The sequence below is a fragment of the Suncus etruscus genome, chromosome X (genome assembly GCF_024139225.1).
Source record: "Suncus etruscus isolate mSunEtr1 chromosome X, mSunEtr1.pri.cur, whole genome shotgun sequence".
NCBI classification, from domain to species: domain Eukaryota; kingdom Metazoa; phylum Chordata; class Mammalia; order Eulipotyphla; family Soricidae; genus Suncus; species Suncus etruscus.
The window spans coordinates 122,680,191-122,704,104 of record NC_064868.1 but is presented as its reverse complement, the minus strand read 5'-3'; the positions used below and the strand labels follow the sequence as shown (position 1 = coordinate 122,704,104).

The window sequence follows — 23,914 nt, the reverse complement described above, 5'->3', positions numbered from 1 at the left end:
AAAAAAAATTGTAGTTTTAAAAAAGAAATAGTATGTAGGAGGCCCTAGGTTCAAAGGTGATCACCTTTGCCTTTTAAAAGATGTCTGCAATAATGCACTAATGTTTTTGTCCACAAGAAATCTATGAAAAGGAATTTGAATGCTATATACTCCCCATAAAAGTGTTCATTATAAGAATGTTTAGCAATCAGGGGCCGGAGAGATAGCATGGAGGTAAGGCGTTTGCCTTTCATGCAGAAGGACAGTGGTTCGAATCCCGGCATCCCATATTGTCCCCCGTGCCAGCCAGGGGCGATTTCTGAGCGTGGAGCCAGGAGTAACCCCTGAGTGCTGCTGGGTGTGACCCAAACACCAAAAAAAAAGTATGTTTAGCAGTCAATTTTTAATTTAATCATGTCTGCAAAATGTTCTAGTGTTTTAGTTTACAGAAGTCTACAGGACAGGAACTTGTATGTATGTTCTGCACATGTTCTACATTGTTCAGTGCTCTTAACTCTTTATACAGTGCTCATTATAAGGTTGTATAGCAACTTATTAAGTCTTTAGAAATAAAGACAAATAGGGACTTTGGGGGAAAATTTAAGAAAACCATCATGTCTAAAAAGAAAAAAAGAAGGTCCAGAGAGATAGCATAGACGTAAGGCATTTGCTTTGCATGCAGAAGGACGGTGGTTCGAATCCCAGCATCCAATATGACCCCCAGAGCTTGCCAGGAGCGATTTCTGAGCATAGAGTCAGGAGTAACCCCTGAACGCTGCTGATTGTGACCCAAAAACCGAAAAAAAAGAGAAAAAAGAAAAGAAAGAACAAAGAAAGAAAGAAAGAAAGAAAGAAAGAAAGAAAAAGAAAGAAAGAAGAAAGAAAGAAAGAAAGAAAGAAGAAAGAAAGAAAGAAAGAGAGAGAGAAAAAGAAAGAAAGAAAGAAAAAGAAGAAAGAAAGAAAGAAAGAAAGAAAGAAAGAAAGAAAGAAAGAAAGAGAAAGAGAGAGAGAGAGAAAGAGAGAGAGAAAGAAAGAAAGAAAGAAAGAAAGAAAGAAAGAAAGAAAGAAAGAAAGAAAGAAAGAAAGAAAGAAAAGAAAAGAAAAGAAAGAGAAACAAAAAGGTTAAAAGGCCAATCAATCAAAAATTGACTTCTGTCAATTTACTTCCTGTTATTTCCATTTTTTATTCTTTAAGGTTTGTTTTAATATTTTTTGTTGAATCAATATGAGATACAGTTGCGAAGTTGTTCATGACTGAGTTTCACTCATACAATGTCAAACACCTCTCCCTTCACCAGTGCAAATTTCCTGTCACCAATGTCTCCAGTTTTCCTCCTGCCCTACTTCTATGGTCAACATTTATAGACTACCTCTATGGTAAACATTTTTCTTCTTTATATACATTCCTTTAGTTTTGTTGGAACACGTAATATGAAATAAAGTTGTGACATGCCTGCCAAAGGGGCAGGCTTGAAAACCAGATCATCTCGGGAAGGTGAACACAACCAGCCTGACCTGGCTCAGCAAGGTGAGCATAGCCCTGCCCACCTGTTTTGGGACCAAGCCAGACAGGCACAGTGAGAACAACACCACCCCACCAGCAATGGGGTCAAGCCCCACCCCACCTGCTACAGGACCAAGCCAGAACAGAAGTGAACATGACCCTGCACCTTCCACTAAACACAGCCCCGCTCCACCCAAACAGAACTAAGGCTCTTCAAGGTCAGCACAGCCCCACCAATCATACAACTGGACCAATCTGGACTTGGCGAAGTGAGTGCAGATTCACTCCACTCCTGGCTGGATCAAGCCAAAATGGCTCAGCAAAAAGAGAGCTCTGATGCCACATTTTTCTTCTAGTCAATTAACCCCAGATAAATATGTAAAAAATGCCACAATGCAAAGGCCATAATGGGGAAACAACACATAACGATACCATTCTTGGTCAATGAAGATGTTAGCTATGAAGACCTGATAATTGCAAACTATCTATATACCATATCTGAAAAGAACTTTGAGAGGAAATGTGAAGAATGTGAGGAAATCAAAGAAACCATGTATAAAATGAAAGTTGCACATATAAGACTCAAGATGATATGAGAGTGGAGATGAGAAAACTTCAAGCAGAGATGGCAGGACTGAAAAATCTGATACCAAAAGGGGAAAACTCAGAGGCCAGAGAGATAGCATGGAGGTAAGGTGTTTGCCTTTCATGCAGAAGGTCATTGGTTCGAATCCTGGCATCCCGTATTGGTCCCCCGAGCCTGCCAGGAGCAATTTCTGAGCGTAGAGCCAGGAGTAATCTCTGAGCACTGCCGAGTGTGAACCAAAAACCAAAAAAAGGGGGGGACTCACTGAAAGGCTTCAGCAGCAGAATAACAGCTGCTGAGGGCAGAATCAGTGGGCTGGAATATGAATGCATAACAACTCCATGCAACAGAAGAGGCTGGAAATAAGCCTCAAAACAAACGATCAGACAATGGAAAAAGTCTCAAAGAATGGGAACAGACAAAAATAGAAGTCTTTGATAAACTCAACAAAAACAGCATAAGAATCATTGGAGTTCCAGAGACAAGGAAGAAAACAGCCATGAAGTTTTAATAATCAAGGCCATCATTTCAGAGAAATTCCCAGAGCTAACATCAAGATGTGCTCTCCTTTTTTCAATGTCCATACTATTGGTACTGTAATGACAAATACTATCACTCTTATGTAATTGGAATCTATTATTCTCACATGCACATTGATTCCTTTGAGAGTTACACTACTTCTTCCTATGAGTAGGACTACAGTGCCTGGTGGTATTGGTCCTTTTATTCCATATTTCAATTTGGAGGGACACTGAGCTGGTGTTATTGTGATAGTGTCAGGGCAGGGGATATCCAAGGCAGCACTTCCTGCAATAGCAGGTTTCAGTGAACTTATTGGCTGTAGACCTACATGAGTTGGAGCCCTTGATTTTGTGGTCCTGGGGTGGGCCCCCTGCCCAGTTTCCCAATACCTGTTTGTTACTGGGGAAATCTCTTGCCCAATAATTCTCTCTGCAGCAATGTGGGCAAGGTCCGGATGGTGGTCTCCAGATGGCAGGGGCAGGGATGGTCCTGAAATCCTTACAATAGTGGCTGAAGTTTCCACAATTATAGCGTCTACTCCAGGTTTGTGAGTTGTCCTCTTCTCCAGTTTCTTCAAAGCCCAATAGAGAGACAGTTTCTTGCCCAATGGTTTCCCTGTCATATTTGGGACAAGATCCAGATAGTGGCCTTGGAAATACGTGATTGGATGAGACTCCATAGTTTGTGCAGATGGCCTGGTCCTCTAGCCTGCCTTTGTACTGTGTAGGCCTCGAAGAAGTCTACACATTTCTGATGGTCCAGCATGTTTTCAGGTAGCCTATGATATCTTCTCTCTCCCTAATTGGGTAAAAATTGGTTTGACAGTCTATATTGTCATTTTCAAAGGCTATTGCCTCATCAGATGTTGATGGGTCTCTTTTCCTAATATACCTCTGCACAGCATCTGCTCATTTTTCTACAAATTGTGCATAAGATTCTGTGCAATCCTGGGAAATTTTTTGTAGCTACCCTTGAATTCTGCATCCACACTAATCCTCTCCCATGTATCCAGTGCTATCTCTCACCACAAATGTTAGAATGATAACTTGCTCTTTGTTTCTTTTCCATATTATCCCTCGCCTATCAGCATGTCATATGTAATTTAGACCCTGGACACGCTCCTGTCAGATCAACTTAGATTGTGCAATTTGGTTTTGGCCTCATCCCTATGCCACATTCTCCACTACAAGTACTGGGAAGGACTCTGGCATATTTTACCCACTGTTTGAAAACTTTAGGGGCAGGGGTCCAAAGTTCAGTTTTAATCTAGTCAGTTAAATAATTCTTGAAATGTGGAGTAGTGGGTCCGTAAACAGCACAAGCTTTTATAAAATTGCCAGGTGAGGGCCCGGAGAGATAGCACAGTGGCGTTTGCCTTGCAAGCAGCCTATCCAGGACCAAAGGTGGTTGGTTCGAATCCTGGTGTCCCATATGGTCCCCCGTGCCTGCCAGGAGCTATTTCTGAGCAAACAGCCAGGAGTAACCCCCGATCATCACCGGGGGTGGCCCAAAAACCAAAAAAAAATTGTCAGGTGAATTTATTTCAGACCTTGATAAGATGACAGCTCACAAGGCCTATATCTTCTTGGTGCTGACCTTATTCTATTCAACAGGAGAGAATTTTCAGATTCTTGAGTCTGAAAAGATGTTAACTGGCTCATCATCTGAGGTGTTGGAGTTTGATTTGTGCCTGAGAGATGTAGTTCTCTCTAGGCTGTAATCAGTAGTATTTAGAATATTATCAGCCCTAGATTGGGTTTGAAATTGAGTCCAAGTTTCTACTAAAAAGACACCTCTCCCCTATGATGGCATTTATTCGATGGAATTCTCTTGTACTGGGAGAGTGGAAGTAATACTCTTCATTGGATTTGACCTAGATCCTGCAGGAGGAGCATAAACACAGGAGGGGCTGAGAGGGTAACAATCACAGTTAAATTTTGTCTGGTCTCCCCTACTGGGGAAGTATGCTTGAGACGGGGTGAGGGGTAATATTTTTAATAAATTTTGTGAGTATAGTTTTGTTTCTTTTTATCATTATTTGATGATATATATATATATATATATATATATATATATATATATATATATATCGCAGCATGTCATCACCCCTAATAACATGAATAACAGTAGAGCTTTGAAATACATGCGATAGGATGAAAGACTTTCATGAAATATCTAGAAGAGTAGCACAGATTTAATCCACCGTGGGGTCTACGGCCATACCACCCTGAACGCGCCCGATCTCGTCTAATCCACCGTGGGATTAGGGCCTTGATCAACAAAAAGATCATGTCTTTGATGCACAGGATCACAATTCTGATTCCTCAGAGGATCATTACTCACCTCTTGTTCCAGGAACTAACTTTTAGAGCCCGGAGCAGTAGGAGAGGCAGCAAAAGACAACAGGAGCTGAGATTCCTGAAAACAGTTTCTCCAGCAATTCAGCAGCGACCATCCAGCAGGGCAGAAGACTCTCCTAGCCCCCATAGCACTTTAGCCAGGTCTTTATATACCTCCCGGGCCAACTGCTCTAAGATTACTTCTGCTTTTACCCAACACAAAGCCATTTCCCAGATTACTCTTTCCTTTTCACCTATACCTTGACATGTCATTGTCCACCTAGACTAGATTAACATTTGTTTTTTTGGTTTTTGGGCCACACCCGGTGATGCTCAGGGGTTACTCCTGGCTGTCTGCTCAGAAATAGCTCCTGGCAGGCACGGGGGACCATATGGGACACCGGGATTTGAACCAACCACCTTATGTCCTGGATTGGCTGCTTGCAAGGCAAACACCGCTGTGCTATCTCTCTGGGCCCAGATTAACATTTTTTAAAAAAAATTTAAACACTATGGAGCCAGAGAGATAGCATGGAGGTAGGGCATTTGCCTTGCATGCAAGAGGATGGTGGTTCAAATCCCGGCATCCCATATGGTCCCCTGAGCCTGCCAGGAGCTATTTCTTAATGTAGAGCCAGAAGTAACCCCTGAGTGCTGCTGGGTGTGACCCAAAAAAAAAACAAAAATAAATTTAAATCCCATGGTTACAAGCCTGTTCATAATACAGGTTTCCACACACACAGATTAAGTTGCCCACGATTGAGTTGCAGTTATACAATGTTTGGCAGGCAGTTTGGCAGGCCTGGGTACCATAAGGTGAGAGCCAGATGACTCCATGATTCTCTCCCTAATGACTGTCTTGGTTTATTAATTTAAAAATGCCCTACACTCCCTATTTCCAACCCTGGGAGAAACTATTTAGCCATACCTATCTGATAAGGGGTTAGTATCTATCATATACAAGGTACTGAGAACTCCACAAGAAAAAAAATATCTAATACCATCCAAAAATGAAGAGAAAAAATGAACATACACTTCTCAAAGAAGAAATACAGATGGCCAAAGACACATAAAATGCTCTACATTACTAATCATCATGGAGATGCAAATTAAAACAATCATGAGATACTCATCACAAAGAACAAGAACAACCCTTGCTGGCATGGATAGAGGGATAAAGGGATTATCAATCACTGCTGGTGGAAATATAGATTGGTCTTGCTTTGTTGGAAAACAATATGGAAATTCCTCAAAAAAAACTGGAAATTGAGCTCCCCTATGCTCCATTAATACCACTTCTAGGGATATACTCTAGGAATGCAAAAACACAATACAAAAATTCCTTACAGTACTATTTATAATAGCCAGAATCTTAAAACAATCCAATGCCCAAGAACGCATGAGTGGCTAAAAAAATGGAATACCTACACAATGGAATACTAGGCAACTATTAGGAAAAATAAAGTCATAATTTTTCTTATACATGGATTTATAAGGAGATTTTATATTTAGTGATATGAGTCAGAGGAAGAGGGATAGACATAATAATCTCACTCATTTTGCAGGAGATAAGAAAAATAAAAGACACAATGATAGTAATATCCAGATACATAGAGATGAGATTCAGGAGGACCAGTCCATGGTAGGAAGTTTGCCACAAATACTGGAGTAGTGAAGTTAGAGTAGAGAAGGGTCTACTATGACGATGATATTTGGAACTAATAACTATGGACAAAAACTGGGTGCTGAAAGGGGTTAAAGTGACATACCCAGTACTCTTTCATTAACAACAGTGCAAATCACAGTGTCAAAAAGGAAAAGAGAGAGAAGCAAAATGCCTGCCTCAGAGACAAATGGTGGTGGATGGGTGGGAGGGTAACTGGAGACATTGGTGGCAGGAAAAGTGCACTGGTGAAGCATGGAGTATATTCTGTGACTGAAACACAAAAATAAAAAAAACTTTTAACCATAGTGCTTAAATACATTATAAAAAAACTATAAAAATAAAAGTAGTGACTTGCACTAAAAATAATAAAATAAACAAACAGACTTGGAAATGGGAGGGAACCTTTGGACATTGGTGGAGGGATTGGTGTTAGACTAGTATATGCCTGTAGCAACTCTATTATAAACAACTTTTAAACGTTGGTGTCTTAATAAATACTTTAAAAATTATATATTAGCCTATGGTTTTGATTTTCTAAAGACATGACTAGTAACTGTTTATTAGTGACATATCAGTTGGTTATTTATTTATTTTTTGTTTGTTGTTTATTTTGAGGCCACACCTGAAAGTACTCTGGTACTACTCTGCGGTACGGGGAATAAAACCAAACTCATCAGCATGCCACAAGTGCCCTGCCCCTGTGTGTTCTCTTAGGCCCTGTTCTTTTTGCAATCATATTTTAATATATTTGGACATCCCACATCATTTGTATAGGGACCATGCCAGGGGTTCTTTTAGATACAGATCACAGCTCTTTCTGCTTCTGCTGTGCTATTACAGTTTCTATCCTTGGACAAGAAAACAAGAAGTCCTTTGCTTTGGTTGGTGAGCTACTCCTGGGGCTACTCAGGGGCTGAAGGCAGCGCTTGAAAGAGTTGAACCTGGAGTTCTGAATGCAAAAGTTTATGTTCCATACTGTGGTGATGATTTTTCCAGACCAAAGGAACCGTTTAAATTTATGGCAATTTCACCCTTCCTCCCCTTTTCCAGTCGAATTTGCACCAGGAGCTCTGAACACTAACGGTTCTCCCCTGGAAATCCCTTAGTAGTAAGAACAGGCTGTGATTCCTTGTCACTACTGAATACACTTTCAGTTAATATAAACCAGTGTAGAGTTGCCATTTTCCATAATCCTGTCTGCCTTTAGACTAACTGTTCTGGGCTTCTCCCAATCACATGACTCAATATAATTCTTGACTTGGAGAAATAAACCCACCTTCCAAAGTCCATCTCAGTCACAATTTTTTTTACACTCCCAGAACAAGGACACACTAGTTGGAAAATTATAAATACATTCTAGCTCTGTATAAATAATACCACTTCCTAAACCATTTGGGTATTTAAAGCCTACCCCAGAAAAAAAAAATGATGAGTTCTGTAAAACATTCAAATCAGTTGTATGATTAGTACTATTGGAAACAATAAATCTTTAGCATATGACACAGAAAAATACTATCCTATCAATTCCAAAACATCTTGGTAATATTGTCAGAAGCGAACAAATTAGACTGGCATTTGATGAGTGTCTTACAATGAGCTAAATTTTGTAAACTTAGAAAACTAATTTCACTACATATTGCAATAGCAAAAGCTTATCAATCCTACAAATTTTATGTTGATGGAGTTATTGTAATGTGCACTACTTACGATTTCACATGGATAAAAATGTAAAGTCAGTTCTTCTTGCAATTGATTTTTGAATTTTACTGCATGGTGTAGTCCCAAAACAAAATAAAACAAAAAACTTGGAAATAAAATTGCTGGACCTGACAAAATGTAATGTTAAACATGCTATATATTTCATGAAACTCATGGTTACAGGCTGTATAATATTATTAATTTACAAATATGTGGCAAATAATGCTGATTTGTGGATAATGTTTTCCGATCATTTTCACGGTTGGACATATACCTGGGACATGTTCTGTTACTCTTTAAAAATTCTGCATACTTCCTGCATGATAGTTTATATTTATCATTTTAGCACTGTATTGTTACAGTGCTTGATATTAAACTACTGAAGCTGAAAAAAAGAAAAAAGGAAATGATCATTAAATGCTAAAAGTTCTTAATAATGTTCAGATTTCATTACGTAAGTAAAAGTGTACTACTAAAAGAGAAGTGTCTGCTATGACATTAAGCCTATCTTTAGCTAAAATTTCTTCTATAGTGGCCAGAGAGACAGTACAATAGGTAGGCTGTTCATTGGAGGCAGTGAGTCCAGTTTCAATCTCTTTCACCTATAATATGGTCCCAGAGCATCACTAGGAGTGACCCAAAATCCAAAAAAAAAATTCTTCTGTAAATTATACTGTTTTAGCTGTATGAATGGAATTTTAGATGTGGAATATAGTACAGTACTGACTGACTCTCCTTTCCAATAATATTTAGTCATACATAAATTAACATTTTTCACTAATATTCTTTTTTAATTCTACATTAAAGATTAGCTTTATTGAGTCTGATCACATGCTCAGTTTCAGAAACATACCATGAATAAGGCCCTGGGGAGAAAAAAATACATTTGAGAGTACAAGTGCAATTTGAAATTATTCTTTTTGGGTGGTGTTCTGAGGACCATATGTTGTGAAAGGAATCAAGCCTGGCTTACAAGGCTTACCTTGTCCTCTGTACTATCTCTCTGGTCCAAAGTTATTCTTAATTACGGTTATTTAGAAATAATTTCATTTACAAAAATACATAGCAAAGAAATTTAAGGAAAATGTGTCACATATCTATCATTTAAGCACATAAAGCAAATTTTATAGTATAAATCTTCAAGAGCCACCAAAATACATTTTTTAAAAGATGACCAGACTGGGCCCGGAGAGATAGCACAGCGGTGTTTGCCTTGCAAGCAGCTGATCCAGGACCTAAGGTGGTTGGTTCGAATCCCGGTGTCCCATAGGGTCCCCCGTGCCTGCCAGGAGCTATTTCTGAGCAGACAGCCAGGAGTAACCCCTGAGCACCGCAGGGTGTGGCCCCCCAAAAAAACAAACAAACAAAAAACAAACAAACAAAGATGACCAGACTTATTTTTGAAAACCAAAATTCATTTAAATATATTCACCTGCTTTTATTTGGGGGGACACACCTGGCAGTGCTTAGGGCTTTTCCTAGCTCTTCGCTCAGGAATCATTCATGGCAGACTCAAAGAACTAATGGGATACTAAGGAACAAACCCAGGTCAGCCACCTGCAAGGGAAAATCTCTCCCTACTGTGCTACCACTTTGGCTTTGACATCTACTTTTAAAAAAATATATTTAGAGCATTTTAAATTTCAGAGAAAAAAAATTAAAAAAACATTGAGAGTTATCTCCTTTTATACTTTGGTCAACACAGTTCCACTGAAAGATATAACAACATTCTGTACTATATCTATAGTTCATTAACCTATAGTATACCAACAAATAGTGAGCATTTAGAGGCGAGTGCCCTACCACTGCTGCTTCCGTGAACCATCCCAATTAGAAGAGCTCACTGATGCATGTCAATAGAGGTAAGCTGTCCAGCCCACAAAGGGAAGAGCCAGGGGAGCTTGGCTTCTCCACTTGGTTGGCTTCTCCACTTGGTTTTGGGGCCATGCACATATCCTAGCCAATGAACACCAGCACAACACATAGAAAACACCACACTACAATCATGAAAATGGGGGAACAATGCAGGTCAACACCATGCATGGAGAATGAAGATGGCAGCTCTGATGACCCAAAAAGTACTGACCACCTTTTAGCCTCTCAGATAAGGAATTTAGAGAAGCAATATGGAGGATCCTCACATAAGTCCAAGAAAGCATGGAAAGAACTGAACAAACAACAAATAAGAATCAAGAGGATATAAATAGAAATAGAATAAATAAATAAATTAAATAAAATAGAAATAAAAAATTCGAACTGAAATAACAGGATTGAAAAACTTGGTAGACGAAATGAAAACCTCACTGAAAAGCCTCTCTAACAGTAATATTGACTGAAGATGAATCAATGAGCTGGAAGATGAGATCAGAACAAGTCCATACAGCAGAAGAGATTGGAAAAGAGCCTTAAAACAAATGATCAGGTAATTGAAACAAATCCTCAAAGAATGTCAACAGAACAGGGGCGGAGGGAGGACAGCACTGGTGGTGGGAATACCCCTCATTCATTGTCACTATGTACCATAAATGATGCAGTGAAAGATTTGTAATGCACTTTGGTCACAATAGAAATTAAAAACAAATAAAAGTAACACAAAGAACTAAAAAAAAGAAGAAGAAAGAAATCTTTAATAAACTCAACAAAAACAACATAAGAATCATTGGAGTTCCAGAGACCCAGGAAAAATTCCCCAGGAAGAATTAACTTCCAAGGACACCATTGCAGAGAAACTCCCAGAGCTAAAGACCAACTAAATCCTGCATACCCAAAAAGTACCAGCTGAACGAGATCCAAAGAAAAACACCCCAAGGTACATCCTAGTCACAAGGATAAGTCCCACAGATAGGGATAACCAGAATCTAGAAACAACCCAGATGCCCAGCCACAAATGCATGGCTAAAAAAAATTGTGGTTCATATACATAATGGAATACTATGCAACTGTCAAGAAATATGAAGTCATGAAATTTTCCTATACATGAATGGACATGGAAACTATTAGGCTGAGTGAAATGAGTCAGGGAGAGATTGACATGGAATAATCTCACACATCTGTGGGAATTAAGAAAGAAAAAAGATAGTATGGTAACAATACCTGGAGACAATAGATATGAGGGTCGGAAGGACCAGCACACAATACGAAGCTTAACACAAAGATTAGTGAGTGCAGTTAGAGAAATATGTATACCAAAAATTATTATGACAATGGTGGTGAGTGAAAGAAATAGAATGCCTGTTTCGAAGACAGGCAGGGGCTGGGGCAGGAAGGAGATACTGGGCATTGGGAAGGTTGCACTGGTGAAGGGGGATGTTCTTTTTTATGACTGAAACCCAACTATAAATATGTTTGTAACCAGGGTGCTTAAATAAAGATATTTAAAAAATCTATGTCAGGGGCTGGAGAAGTTGTGGAAGCAGTAGGGCATTTGCCTTGCACGCACCAACCTAGGACAGACAAAGGTTCTATCCTCCAACATCTCATATGGTCCCTCAAGCCAGGAGGGACTTCTGAGCACATAGCCAGGAATGATTCCTGAACGTCATTGGGTGTGGCCCCCTCAAAAAAAAAACCTTATATCAACTAATCTTTATCACCCAAATATCTAAAGTTATTAAGATTAACTCCATATACTTCACATCTTGTGGTTCTTTGCTATTGTTTAATGACATAAATTTTCCATTAGACTATCAGTCAGAATCCCAGTGCCCTAAAACTCTTCTGTACTTAGTCTGTTTATACATCCTTATCTGTTCTATATCTGATCAAAACGTGCTCAATCTAGAATCAATATTTTGGGCCAGATAAATTTGCTTCTATAAGAGGGTTTATGTGCATTATCAGATTTTGAGCAGCATTCCTGCTACCTTAACTCTCAGTTGTGACCATCAAAAATGTTTCAGACATTGCCAAATTCCCTTTGGGATTGGGAGTGTACACATATGTGTTTTTGTGTGTTTGTGTATGTATGTATGTATGTATGTATGTATGTATGAAATCTAGGCACAGTTAAGAACTACCGGTGCAATTGAAGGTATATTCTTCTTTTAAAGCAATGCAAGAGCATTATTCTATTATAACTTTTAGTTAGTCATGAAACAGCAGTCAGCAAATAATCTGTCTACTACATACTCAATTACAGCCCATCAAGACTAATATTTTCAGATATTAGAAGAGTTGCGGTGTGCAGACAAACAGGGAGGCCCAGGTAATGTGGACTTAGAAGTAACCCAGGCACCAGCCTGAAGAATTATATTTGGAGACACACTGAGATACAGCAGTGGAGACCTAAAGAAGTCTAGATACCTTCAGGAGAGGAGACACTAATGCCAAATCAAAGTCCACGATACAAACATGAAAGAACAACAAAAATTCTAAGCTCTTTCCTTTGACAGAAGTCTAGCAATATACTTTATTTACTTAGAAAGTTCCAAATGGGGTAGGGTAGGTCAGGAAAACTCTGTAAAACTAACTTTGTAGACACAACTGGTGTATATTAACTATCTAGTTTGTTTTTATTTGGGATTTGGGGATACACCCAGCAGTATTTAGGACTTAGTCCTGGCTCTGCACTCAGTGATCAGGTATCACTCCTGGTAGATCTAGGACCATATGGAGTTTCAGGGATCGAAGCTGGGTTAGTCAGATGCAAGACATGTGACTTATAGGGTGTAGTATCACTCTGGCCCAACAATCTCTACTGGATATTAGGCTACATATCAGCTTCTCAACTTGGGATGTGTATGTCCTCTTGACTTGCTTCCCACTTGAGAAGGCTGTTTTTTTATAAACATGTTTTTCTCTTTCTTTCTTCTCATATTTCCTGAATAAAAATATGTGACTTTCTTCAAATATTCACTGTTCTTCTTGAAATCCTTTTCTAAGAAGATATGCAATAAATCTGGGACTCTGAGGACTGGCAAGAACTGGTTGTGCCTTTTTTTTGAACCTCAGTACAGCCTGAAGATACTGAAAAACTACATAGTGGGACAAATTTCACAACTTTAAGATGAAATGTAGCTCAGATGAAACTTGAGGACTGCCTAGTGGTACTGCTGAAACATGAACATTCATAGTGTGCATGTATTCATGTCAGACTCTACCAGTCCTACCCCTTCCTGGCAGTTCCCTGGATAACTGATGTGTGGATTGAGCATAAAAATAGGAGCAAAATGGCTATATCCCTCACAGGTTATTACCTCTCTCATTTTTCACTTCCTCTAAGTAGCCTACAACAGAAGTATTCAGAAATAGAATGTTAAATTCTTTACTACTGTTAAAATAAGTGTAAAACATGATCTGTGTATAGTAGCTACATTGAAACTTGAGGCATGATTAATCAAATAAATACATCCAAAGTCATGATCTTGTGACCATTAACAGTAGAGTGACTCCAGAAGAAAAAGTACATTGCTATTTAAAGATTGTTTGATTGACCCTGCTATGCTGTGCACAAGGTCAGCAGTCATACACAAGATATATCCTTACAAGGAAATAGTTCTGAAGAATTAGCCTAGGAAATTGGATTCCATACAAATACACCACATTCACATGTCACCAAGGAATTTCTACCTGATATCTATGGAAAGTTTTGCTAAGTACCTCAATTCTTCTCTGTAGAGAGACAAGACTGCTGATAAGCTGGAATCATTTCAGTTTTCAGTCATCTCTGTGCTGTTCTGTTCATTACACTGGAACATAATTGAACAAGTGCAATCTCAGGGGTTTTTTGTTGCTTACAATCTTAGGTTTTATTTGAATATTAAACTCATAACTATTTAGGCATTAAAGCACTGTGTTTATGAAACAACTGACAAAGGGTGGGACACCTTAGCCCTGTTTGCATATTATTTTAAGTTATGTATTTACTTTTTTGCATCCATTAGGGGGTAAGTTTTATTGCAGTCCTTTTAGGCATCACTCTCACTTTTGTTTATCTGATTTTTTATGATGTACCTAAAGTAAATAAATTAATAATTATATTTTTTGTAGTGGCAGGAATCTAGACCAGGACCTCACATCCGAAATCAAGTGCTCTACAGCTATGCTACTTCAACCATCCTGGAATAAACTCATGTTAAAATTAAATTTTTAATACTCAATTTTATTAATATTTCCAAAGCACTTCTTGAAAGGTATGAGGACATTTATTCCTTATATGTTAGGTTAAATCAGTATATATAGCAGTGGAACTCTTAAATCTTTTCTTCTCTTTCATTAGTACTTTGTAACATTCCTTGACGTTCTAATTCTCTACAATACATTGGGCATTATTATTAATTTAGACTGTACCAAAATACAGACTGAGAATTCATTAGAAGGAAAAAAGATAGTTGAATAGTTCTATAAAAGGCTTCACTGAAATTTCAGAGGATAAATTTGTTTATAAAACTTTATATTAAATGTTCATACAGGGACAGCTCCATAGTCTCACATTTTTCGCAAAAAACTATGTAAACCAAGCTGTAAAAAATAATGGGGGGGGGGGCGCAAAGGTGGCGCTAGAGGTAAGGTGTCTGCCTTGCAAGTGCTAGCATAGGACGGACAGCGGTTCTATCCCCTGGCATCCAGATGGTCCCCCCAAGCCAGGGGCGATTTCTGAGTGCATAGCCAGGAGTAACCCCTGAGCGTCAAACGGGTGTCGCCCAAAAAAACAAAAAAAATAAAATAAAATAATAATGGTCAAATGAACCAAACAGGAGAAAGCTTGCCATCTTCAGATGTGAGGGGCAGGCTAAGCACCTGCCCTGCTGAAACCACACTTGCTGTATCCATTATCCAGAATCAGTTTTGCCTTACCACCCCTCTAGTATTCTCTATGGGACATCAGTCTGAAGAAATTATACTGGTATTTGAGCTGATATCACCAGGGCTTTTTGGAGTGATTGCGGGCACCCTCCCCCATATTTCCCTTCTTCCAGTAAGCCTGAAAGCTGAGAACATGCCCCTCAAAACCACATATCAGTAATAGTGCTTTGAATTTCTGGACAACTTTATTTATTTCATGCTGGCATACCTATAAGAACACACTAATATTTTTGTGTTTTTTGGGCCACACCTGATGACACTCAGGGGTTACTCCTGGCTATATGCTCAGAAATCTCTCCTGGCTTGGGGGACCATATGGGACATTGAGGCATCCAACCGAGGTCCATCCTAGGTCAGCCACATGCAAGGCAAACACCCTACCACTGCTCCGGCCCCAAGAACACACCAATTTAACAGAATGGGCAGCTAACAACAAGAGCTTACTAAACCTTCTGCCATTGTATTATTGACTTCATTGGAAATACAGTAATTTCCACAAATGTGCTTGCTACTATAGTTCCTTTTTCTTTTTTAAAATATTCCCTTACCTTCCTTTTTCTTTCTTTCTTTCTTTCTTTCTTTCTTTCTTTCTTTCTTTCTTTCTTTCTTCTCTTTCTTTCTTTCTTTCTTATCTTTCTTTCTCTTCTTTCTTTTCTTTCTTTCTTTCTTCTTTCTTCTTTCTTCTTCTTTCTTTCTATCTTCTTTCTTTCTTTCTTCTTTCTTTCTTTCTTTCTTTCTTCTTTGGTTTTTGGGTCAGACCCGGCAGTTTTCAGGGGTTACTCCTGGCTCTATGCTCAGAAATCACTCCTGGTAGGCTCAGGGGACCATATGGATGCCGGGATTTGAACCACTGACCTTCTGCATGCAAAGTAAACGCCTTACCTCCATGCTATCTCTTCGGCCCCTCCTTTTTCTTATTTATATTCGTTTTTTTTAATAATGTTGCTACCATTTATATGGAAAACATATGTATTATAGTCAACTATGTCAACTATGTGATGCATTTTCTTTAAATAAAGTAAAAAATACCTTACATTCAAGATTTTTGTTAAGTGGGCAAAAATAATGCAGTAGGTAAGGCTACTGCTTTGCACACTGCTGACCTTGGTTTGATCCCATGTGCCATATATGTTCTCCAGACCTCCTCCTGGAGTTATCCCTGAATAGAAAACCATTAGTATTCCTTGAAAATACCTGGGAGTTCCCCCCTCCAAATACTAACAACAAATTTTTTTGCCATGCTAAATCAGAGTTCAAAGACTAGGCAAACTTGGAGTTGACTTAAGAGATGTTCCAGTCAGTGTGAAAAAAAAGCATTAGGACTAAACATTTGATGACAAATCTGATATCAGACAATCTCTTGGTATTGAATAGGATGCCAGATAAAAGACAAGCCATGCAAAGAAGGAAATAATAACAGGGAAATTGGAATAGAAAGAAGTTCTTAAAAAAATATGGGCTCCTATCGAATTAAGCTTCAACTCAGGTGAGTAATCCTAGCACTGATTAGAAAGTGGAGACAATGGTGAAGGGGGGTGTTCTTTATAGGACTGAAACCCAACTACAATCATATTTGTAATCAAGGTGTTTAAATAAAGATATTAATGTAAAAATAATAGAAAATTATAAATAATAGAAAATAATCATAGCCTATTAATTATATCAGCTTCATAGGAGAGAAAGAAAAAAGAAAAAAAAGTGGAGACAAGAGGCCAGAGAGATAGCACAGCGGTAGGGCGTTTGCCTTGTGAGCGGCCAACCCAGGACCAATGGTGGTTCGAATCCCAACATCCCATATGGTCCCCAGTGCCTGCCAGGAGCGATTTCGGAGCTCAGAGCCAGGAGTAACCCAAGAGCTCCAGGGAGTGGCCCAAAAAAACAAGCAAACCAAAAAAGTGGAGACAAAAGACCAATCACAGTTGTAAGCTCAAAGTTGTATTAGTTAAAAGGAAGCAGTTCATTGATCATAAAACAGACATATAGACAGCATATCTATTATACCTATATCTATTATCACTACTATTGGACAAAATTCTTGCTAACCTACTTATCTTGTCTCATTTATTTGTTTGTGGCTTAAAAACAAGCTGTGCTCAGGGATTATACCCAGCTAGATGCTTGGAAATTTTTCCCATTCATGCTCAGGAAATCATGTGATGCTACATATGGAACTCAGGGCCCCACACATGCAAGACAAATGCCCTGTCATTGAGCCACATCCCTGGCTTATAGTGCTTGTCTCAGGCATGATTAGTCTCACTGACATGATTAGTGTCACTGGATGTGGGAAACAGAATGTTCCTAGTCTCAGTCAAAGCAGGACTGATACATGCAGAAATTAACAGACCACCTCATAGACTCTGCTTTATGACTCTATTTACCAGTGTTTTTTAAATAGTCAAAAAAAATCTTACATGTGTTCTGCTAACCACTTTCTGCTATTACTTTTGCTTCTATGAGAATTGAATACAGCTCCTTGAAGAATTAATCATTACAAGGCCCAATTATTGTGCTATGTGATTTCTGAATATCAGTGGATTTTATACATTAAACAAGAATTGACAAATTTTATCTTTAAAGTCCAGATAGGAAATACTTGAGACTTTGCAAGCCATATGGTATCTGTCATGAGTATTCAACTCTGTCATTATGGTATTAAGACATCCATAGATAATATATAAACAAATGGGTGTGGCTTTGTGCCAAAATATTTATTTATAAACTGTGCATGGAATTTGAATTTCATAGATTATCTTGTGCCATTAAAATAATCTTCCATGTGTCATACAAAAACAGTATGTAGGTCTTACTTAAAGCAGTCTACATATTGGATTCAACCTCTATCAATTAAAATACCCATGACATTTTTCAAGAAAATAAAACAAAATATTTAAAAATTGCACAGAACTACAAAAGATCACAAATGGCCAAGTAAGAAAAGGAGAAAATGAAGTTATCATGTTCACTGACTTCAAATTTAAAAAATAATAGTAATTAAAAATTAATAATAGTAATTAAACTATGGTGTTAGAACAAAACAGGCAAACATATGCAGTGGAAAAGGACAGAGAATCTAGAAATAAATTCACACATATATGAGCATCTAGTCTATTATAAAGGAGTCAAATCCATAAAATGAAGAAAAGAAAGCCTCTTCAACATATGGTTCTGAGAAAACTAAACTCTCACACACAAAAATAAAATTTGATTATTTTAATATGATATAGAAAATTAAAATAGATTGGATAATTCTCATAAACCATAAATAGATAAAAGCATATATGATACATTCCAAGATCTCAAAATCAAATATATACTTATATACTTAAATATATAAATACATACAAAGAGGGTGAAGCAAGAGCAAAAATAAATGGGGCTGCATTAAAATAAAAATATTTTCACAGCAAAGGAAAATACCCAAAATAAGGCAACATACAACTTAGAGAAAATAATTGTATATCATGTATCTGAAAGAATCTACTATCCAAAACATAGAGAGAGCTTACTCAACTCTTGAACAACCACCAAAGTGAAACCCAAAGAAATGAGCTATGGACCTGAAGACACTTCTCCAAATAAGACACGTATATGACCATCAGATTTTGGATTATACTGCCATAACTTCCATAAAAGGAATCTGTCCCTTGAAAATGCCCTCCCCCTATAACTGTCATTTAGTGGCAGTTGGCTGGGGGATATATAAACCCCCAGACCACTGGGGCTGATGCTGCTACTGCTGCTACTGGCTGGCTGTTTTTCTTGGCGGTTTCTCCCAGACTCTGGCTGCATTTTCCAGAAGGCTTTGCTGGAAAAACTGTTGGTTGAACTGTCCTGTTGCTTCTGCCTATTCCTCTTCCCTGGTCCTCCATCTGACTGACGCTTGCCCCGGTTCCAAACTTATCTCTGTCTCTCTGTCTGTCTCTGTATTTGTCTGTCTGTCTCTCTCCACCCCTTTCTGTCTAGGGGTTGACTGTAAGACCCCAGGCTTCCTACTCTACCTGTTCCCCCATTAAACCCGGTCTCCAGAAAAACCACTCTTGTCAGTCATGCCTACTCAGCCTCTAGCAGGCAGAGGCCTCTGGAAATCAGACACATGGGTAGTGTGGAACATCACTTATTATTGGAAAAATGAAATTAAAACCATATTTGATTTATACCTGCAATAATGGCTTGTCTAAACAAATTGGAAACAGTAAGTGTTGACAAAAGTGGAGAAAAGGACACTGTGGTATACTATTGGTGTGAATGTAAATTAGTGAAACCACTGTGGAAAAGAATATACACAGATTTCTTTTAAAAAATAAATGAGACTATGTAAGATTTCCCCTTTATTTAGTGTGCCTTTGCATGGGGAAGTGGTGCTCCGTTATATTGTCGGTGTATTTGGGGTGGACAGAGTGGGTAACAGAAATAGATTGCATACCCAAAAACGATAAAAAAAAGAAATAAAAGTATATGTGCCCACAAATGTATATGTAGGACAAACATTTAAAAAAATCAATTAATTAAATAAATTACCAAAAAAAATAATAAGATAAAATGAGTTAGCGAAGTTTTTAAAGGACCAAAGTGGTGCAACAGACTACTTTACAATTGGGAGAGAACAGGTAAAGAGGTAGTGTATTACAGGTCTTATTCCTATGTTGGAAGTACAGTTTTTCCCGTTGTCTTTTGGATTTTTCTTGTGGTGTGTGGGTTTGTAGGCATCTTCCAATCACACCCCCTGACCTTCTTCAGATTGGTAAAAAATTTTGCGGCAGGGAGGTCTTGGAAGAGTTCTTGCATTGGGGATACTATTGGACCTAAGTCTGGTTTCAAGAAACAGTCCACGTTAGGGGGAGATGGTAGGGAGGGTCTCGCAGCATGAGTCCACAGGGGAGTTGGCTGTCTTTTCTTGCAGGAGATGAGGTGCGGGTTTGGCTGGGTGTCCCCTCGCCTGGGTGCTGGGTACTGGTTCGTTGGGTGGGAGGTCGATCTTGATGCCTAAAAAATTAAGGGCTGAGGGTGGAGAGTTTTAATATGGTGGGAGACCTGGATGGGATTGAGGGGTGAAGGGATAGTTGGATTTCCGGGGGGGGGAGAAAGGGGAAGGTATATGGGAGGGGTATGAAGGAAGAGAAAAGAGAAAATATCGAAGAAAGAAAGGGAGAAGAGAAAGGGAAAAAAGTAAAGAGAAGAATAGAAGAGCAAAAAAGAAGAAAAAAAAAGTAGTGAGAAGAATGAAGAGAATTGCAAGGGAATGCTGGTTTGGTTGAATGTGTTCGATGACTAGAACCTGTAGTTTAGGTCTGTACGTCGCAGGTACTGCTTTGGTGGACTGACTGGTCACGTGCTTCAATTCCTAAATGAAGGTTTAACCTAGAGATAAAGTGTATGTTAAAGAGTTTTCGCGTGGCCATCTCGTAGTGCAGGCAAGGTATGGTATCTTGTGTGGTATCCCGAGTTGCCATCTTAGTTTGTCCGCCCTTTGTATCTAAGGGCGTCTGTGAACAGAAAAGCTGAGAGGTTATTTAAAATATATTAAGGTAAAGGGATTAAAACGTAGTGTTATGGTGCTCTTATCTACTAGAGATAGGAACTCATAGTTATTTATAATACAGGGATATCTCCTACCTTGAAAATATGTCATGTGGAATCAACTTAGACCTCAGGTGATTAGATACCATTCATCCAGCCTTGAACCCTGGATCCCAGACATAGAAACGGCACAGCTCTTCACAACAGCTGCAAGAAACAAACTCCATCTGGGACAGCCTTAATACTGCAGGGTCAACAACAAGGGCCAGCTCTAACATGATATCCCGACAATGAGGAAAATGTGAACAACTTGACCTTAGAGCAGTTTAGCCTACCTTAGCAGCTAACGACAAGACAAAACCAGAAGACGTGGCACCCTTTGGTAGGTCCAAAAAGCCAAGATCATGATTTACAGATGACTGGCTGCTAGAACCACGACCAGACTGTATACATCTTGGGACCAATAAAAAAGCCCTAGTCTAGGGCTTGAGCTAAGACCTGCACAATTAGCATGATCCCCAGTTCCAAAGGTCCGGCAGAGACAATTGTAATGGAAAGGGGATTCTGGAAGCACAAAGAAAGACGCTATTCTAGATGCCATCCTAGGTTCAGTGCAAAGACCAAGACCACCAACCATAGAAGATGGATTAAAATGGCACTGAGGTAACAGAACCTCTAGATTCACAAAGACTGACTTCACCATAAGTCCTACCTCAGGATCTGTACAGATACTGAGACCTCTAAACACAAAGCTCTGATTGTATCACCCTGGACAGAGCAGAAGTCTTCCACACACCAAAAAAAAAAAAAAAAAAAAAAAACCCACCACCGGGAGAGTAATGATCCTGAGCAAAGAGCTGATCCCATGACAATATACTCCAAGGACGGAGAAACCCCATATCGCATAGGGCAAGGGAATTCCTTTTCGAATAACCCCAATATTTACTGTGCCAGGGCAGGAGGGAAAAAAAAAACAAAAATACAAAAAACACAAAACCTTGGACATTATATATATATATATATATATATATATATATATATATATATATATATATTTTTTACCTTCATTTATTATCGTTATTATTATTTTTATTTACCTAGCTATTTTGGTCGATTTCTCTGTTTGGATGTGATTATTGAAATTGTTGTCCCCAATTATTCTTATTTTTTTTCTCTCTTCCTTTCTCTTCTTTCGTTTTGTGCTACTCCATGTTTCTTATTTCAAGACCACGGTGTGTTTTTTTTTTGTTTCTTATTTTTTTCTATTATTATATTTAATCTGTTTTTTGTGGTGCCTATCGATATAACCGGAGTCCTCACTGGATATTTGACACTTCTTTTGGTACTGGTGGAGTGTTTCACCTTCTTGTTCTCATTCACTTCCCAAATTGATGATGAGAACCTCTAGAAGGATTCTACCCATTTTCGGGGTATTAGACCCTTACCCCAGTGTATTTACTTTCTCTTTTTCAGGCAAAACCACGTAACTTGAACTAGCTAGCCCTGCCCCCACTTACAGGGGGAAATAAGGGAGGCAGCAAGACCAAACTGATGCAAGACTACTAAGTAGTAGGTTAGATACAGAGGGAACCATATATTCTAGCCGCCCTGAGGGGGAGGGAAGAGGAAATGGGAGGTAGGACAAAAACGGAGGGTTAGGGAGGACAATTTGGGGATGGGAAGCCCCCCTGATTTTGTGTAAATATGTACCTAAAATATTGTCAACAATATGTAAGCCACTATGATCAAAATAAAAATTATATTAAAAAAATAAATGAGACTAGAGCAAGAAACAGGAGGTAAGGTTTATTTATTTAAACACCATTATTACAAACATGTTTGTAGTTGGGTTTCAGTCACAAAAGAGCAACCCCTTCACCAGTGCAATTTTCCCACTACCAATGTCCCCCATCTCCGTCCTTCCCCACCCCCTGCCTTTATTCCAGACAGGCATTCTACCTCTCTCACTCACTATCATTGTCATGATAGTTGTTGGTGTACTTATTTCTCTAACTGCACTAATCAATCTTTGTGGTAAGCTTCATATCAAGGGTCGACCCTTCCAACCCTCATCTGTATTGTCTCTGAGTATTATTACCACATTGTATTTTATTTTTCTTAAATTCCACAGATGAGTGAGAGTATTCAGTGTCTATCTCTCTCCCTCTGACTCATTTCACTCAGCATAATAGTTTCCATATCCATCCATGTATGATACCAAACATTGTTGTCCAAGCAATGCAGAATATTCTTTTAGCATGTTACCAGAGTAATGCCTTAGCATTTTCAAGTGTGACACGAATATCCCTTCAAAATATTTAAATGGATGAATAAGAGATGGTTCAAAGGGCTGGAATGCATGGTTTGCATGTAAGAACCGCAGGTTTATTACCTAGCCTAGTCCCTCTTGCATGGAGAGAGGAAGGAAGGAAGGAAGGAAGGAAGGAAGGAAGGAAGGAAGGAAGGAAGGAAGGAAGGAAGGAAGGAAGGAAGGAAGGAAGGAAGGAAGGAAGGAAGGAAGGAAGGAAGGAAGGAAGGAAGGAAGGAAGGAAGGAAGGAAGGAAGGAAGGAAGGAAGGAAGGAAGGAAGGAAGGAAGGAAGGAAGGAAGGAAGGAAGGAAGGAAAAACTGAAAGATTTTACAATTTAAAAACTGGAGACTCCATGCCTGGCCTCCACCAATTCAACAGTCCCAGCTCCATAACTCCTGACACTCTGCTTGCTGCCACACCCTACCAGGTAGATCAATATCTGAGATGACAATTATCACAACTTTTGGATATCTGAAGTAGGATTTCCCTCGTTCTGGCTGGACCCTACAGCCTCCATGCCAGACATCTGCTACATTACCTAAAGTGCTCAGCCCAACTATACACAATAGCTTCTCCTCAAATTTCACAGTGCTCACAGTTATAATCCTTATCAATAGGTGAATATAACCATAGACAAAAAAGAGAAAGTCCCACTTTATTGCCTCAGAAAGTTCCAGGTTTTGCTAGGTACCCTCAGCACATCAAGAGCACAGAAAACCCAATGGGGCAAGCTCAGTGAGTAAAAACAGTAACACAGAAGATTAAAGCAGCACAAACCAGCTCAGTAATTCCACAGGTAATGACTTTAGTGACACCATGGTGAGGATGTTTAGTATCAAAGAGATGATGGCACAGATAGTCAGCAAAGCACAAGAAAGTATGGAAGTCAAAATGAGTAAACTACCATCAGAAATGAAGAGTGTGGCAGGTGATACAAAAAGTCACTATAAGATCTGAACAGTAGAATAATAACAGCTGAGGAATAG

At 38.9% G+C, this 23,914-nt stretch overlaps 1 pseudogene; it reads left to right on the top strand.

Annotated features, from left to right (window-relative positions):
• Nucleotides 1-3,281: 3,281 nt before the first annotated feature.
• The window catches only part of LOC125999039 (ubiquitin carboxyl-terminal hydrolase 8-like), a 109,866-nt pseudogene continuing 89,233 nt past the window's right edge, over nucleotides 3,282-23,914 (top strand).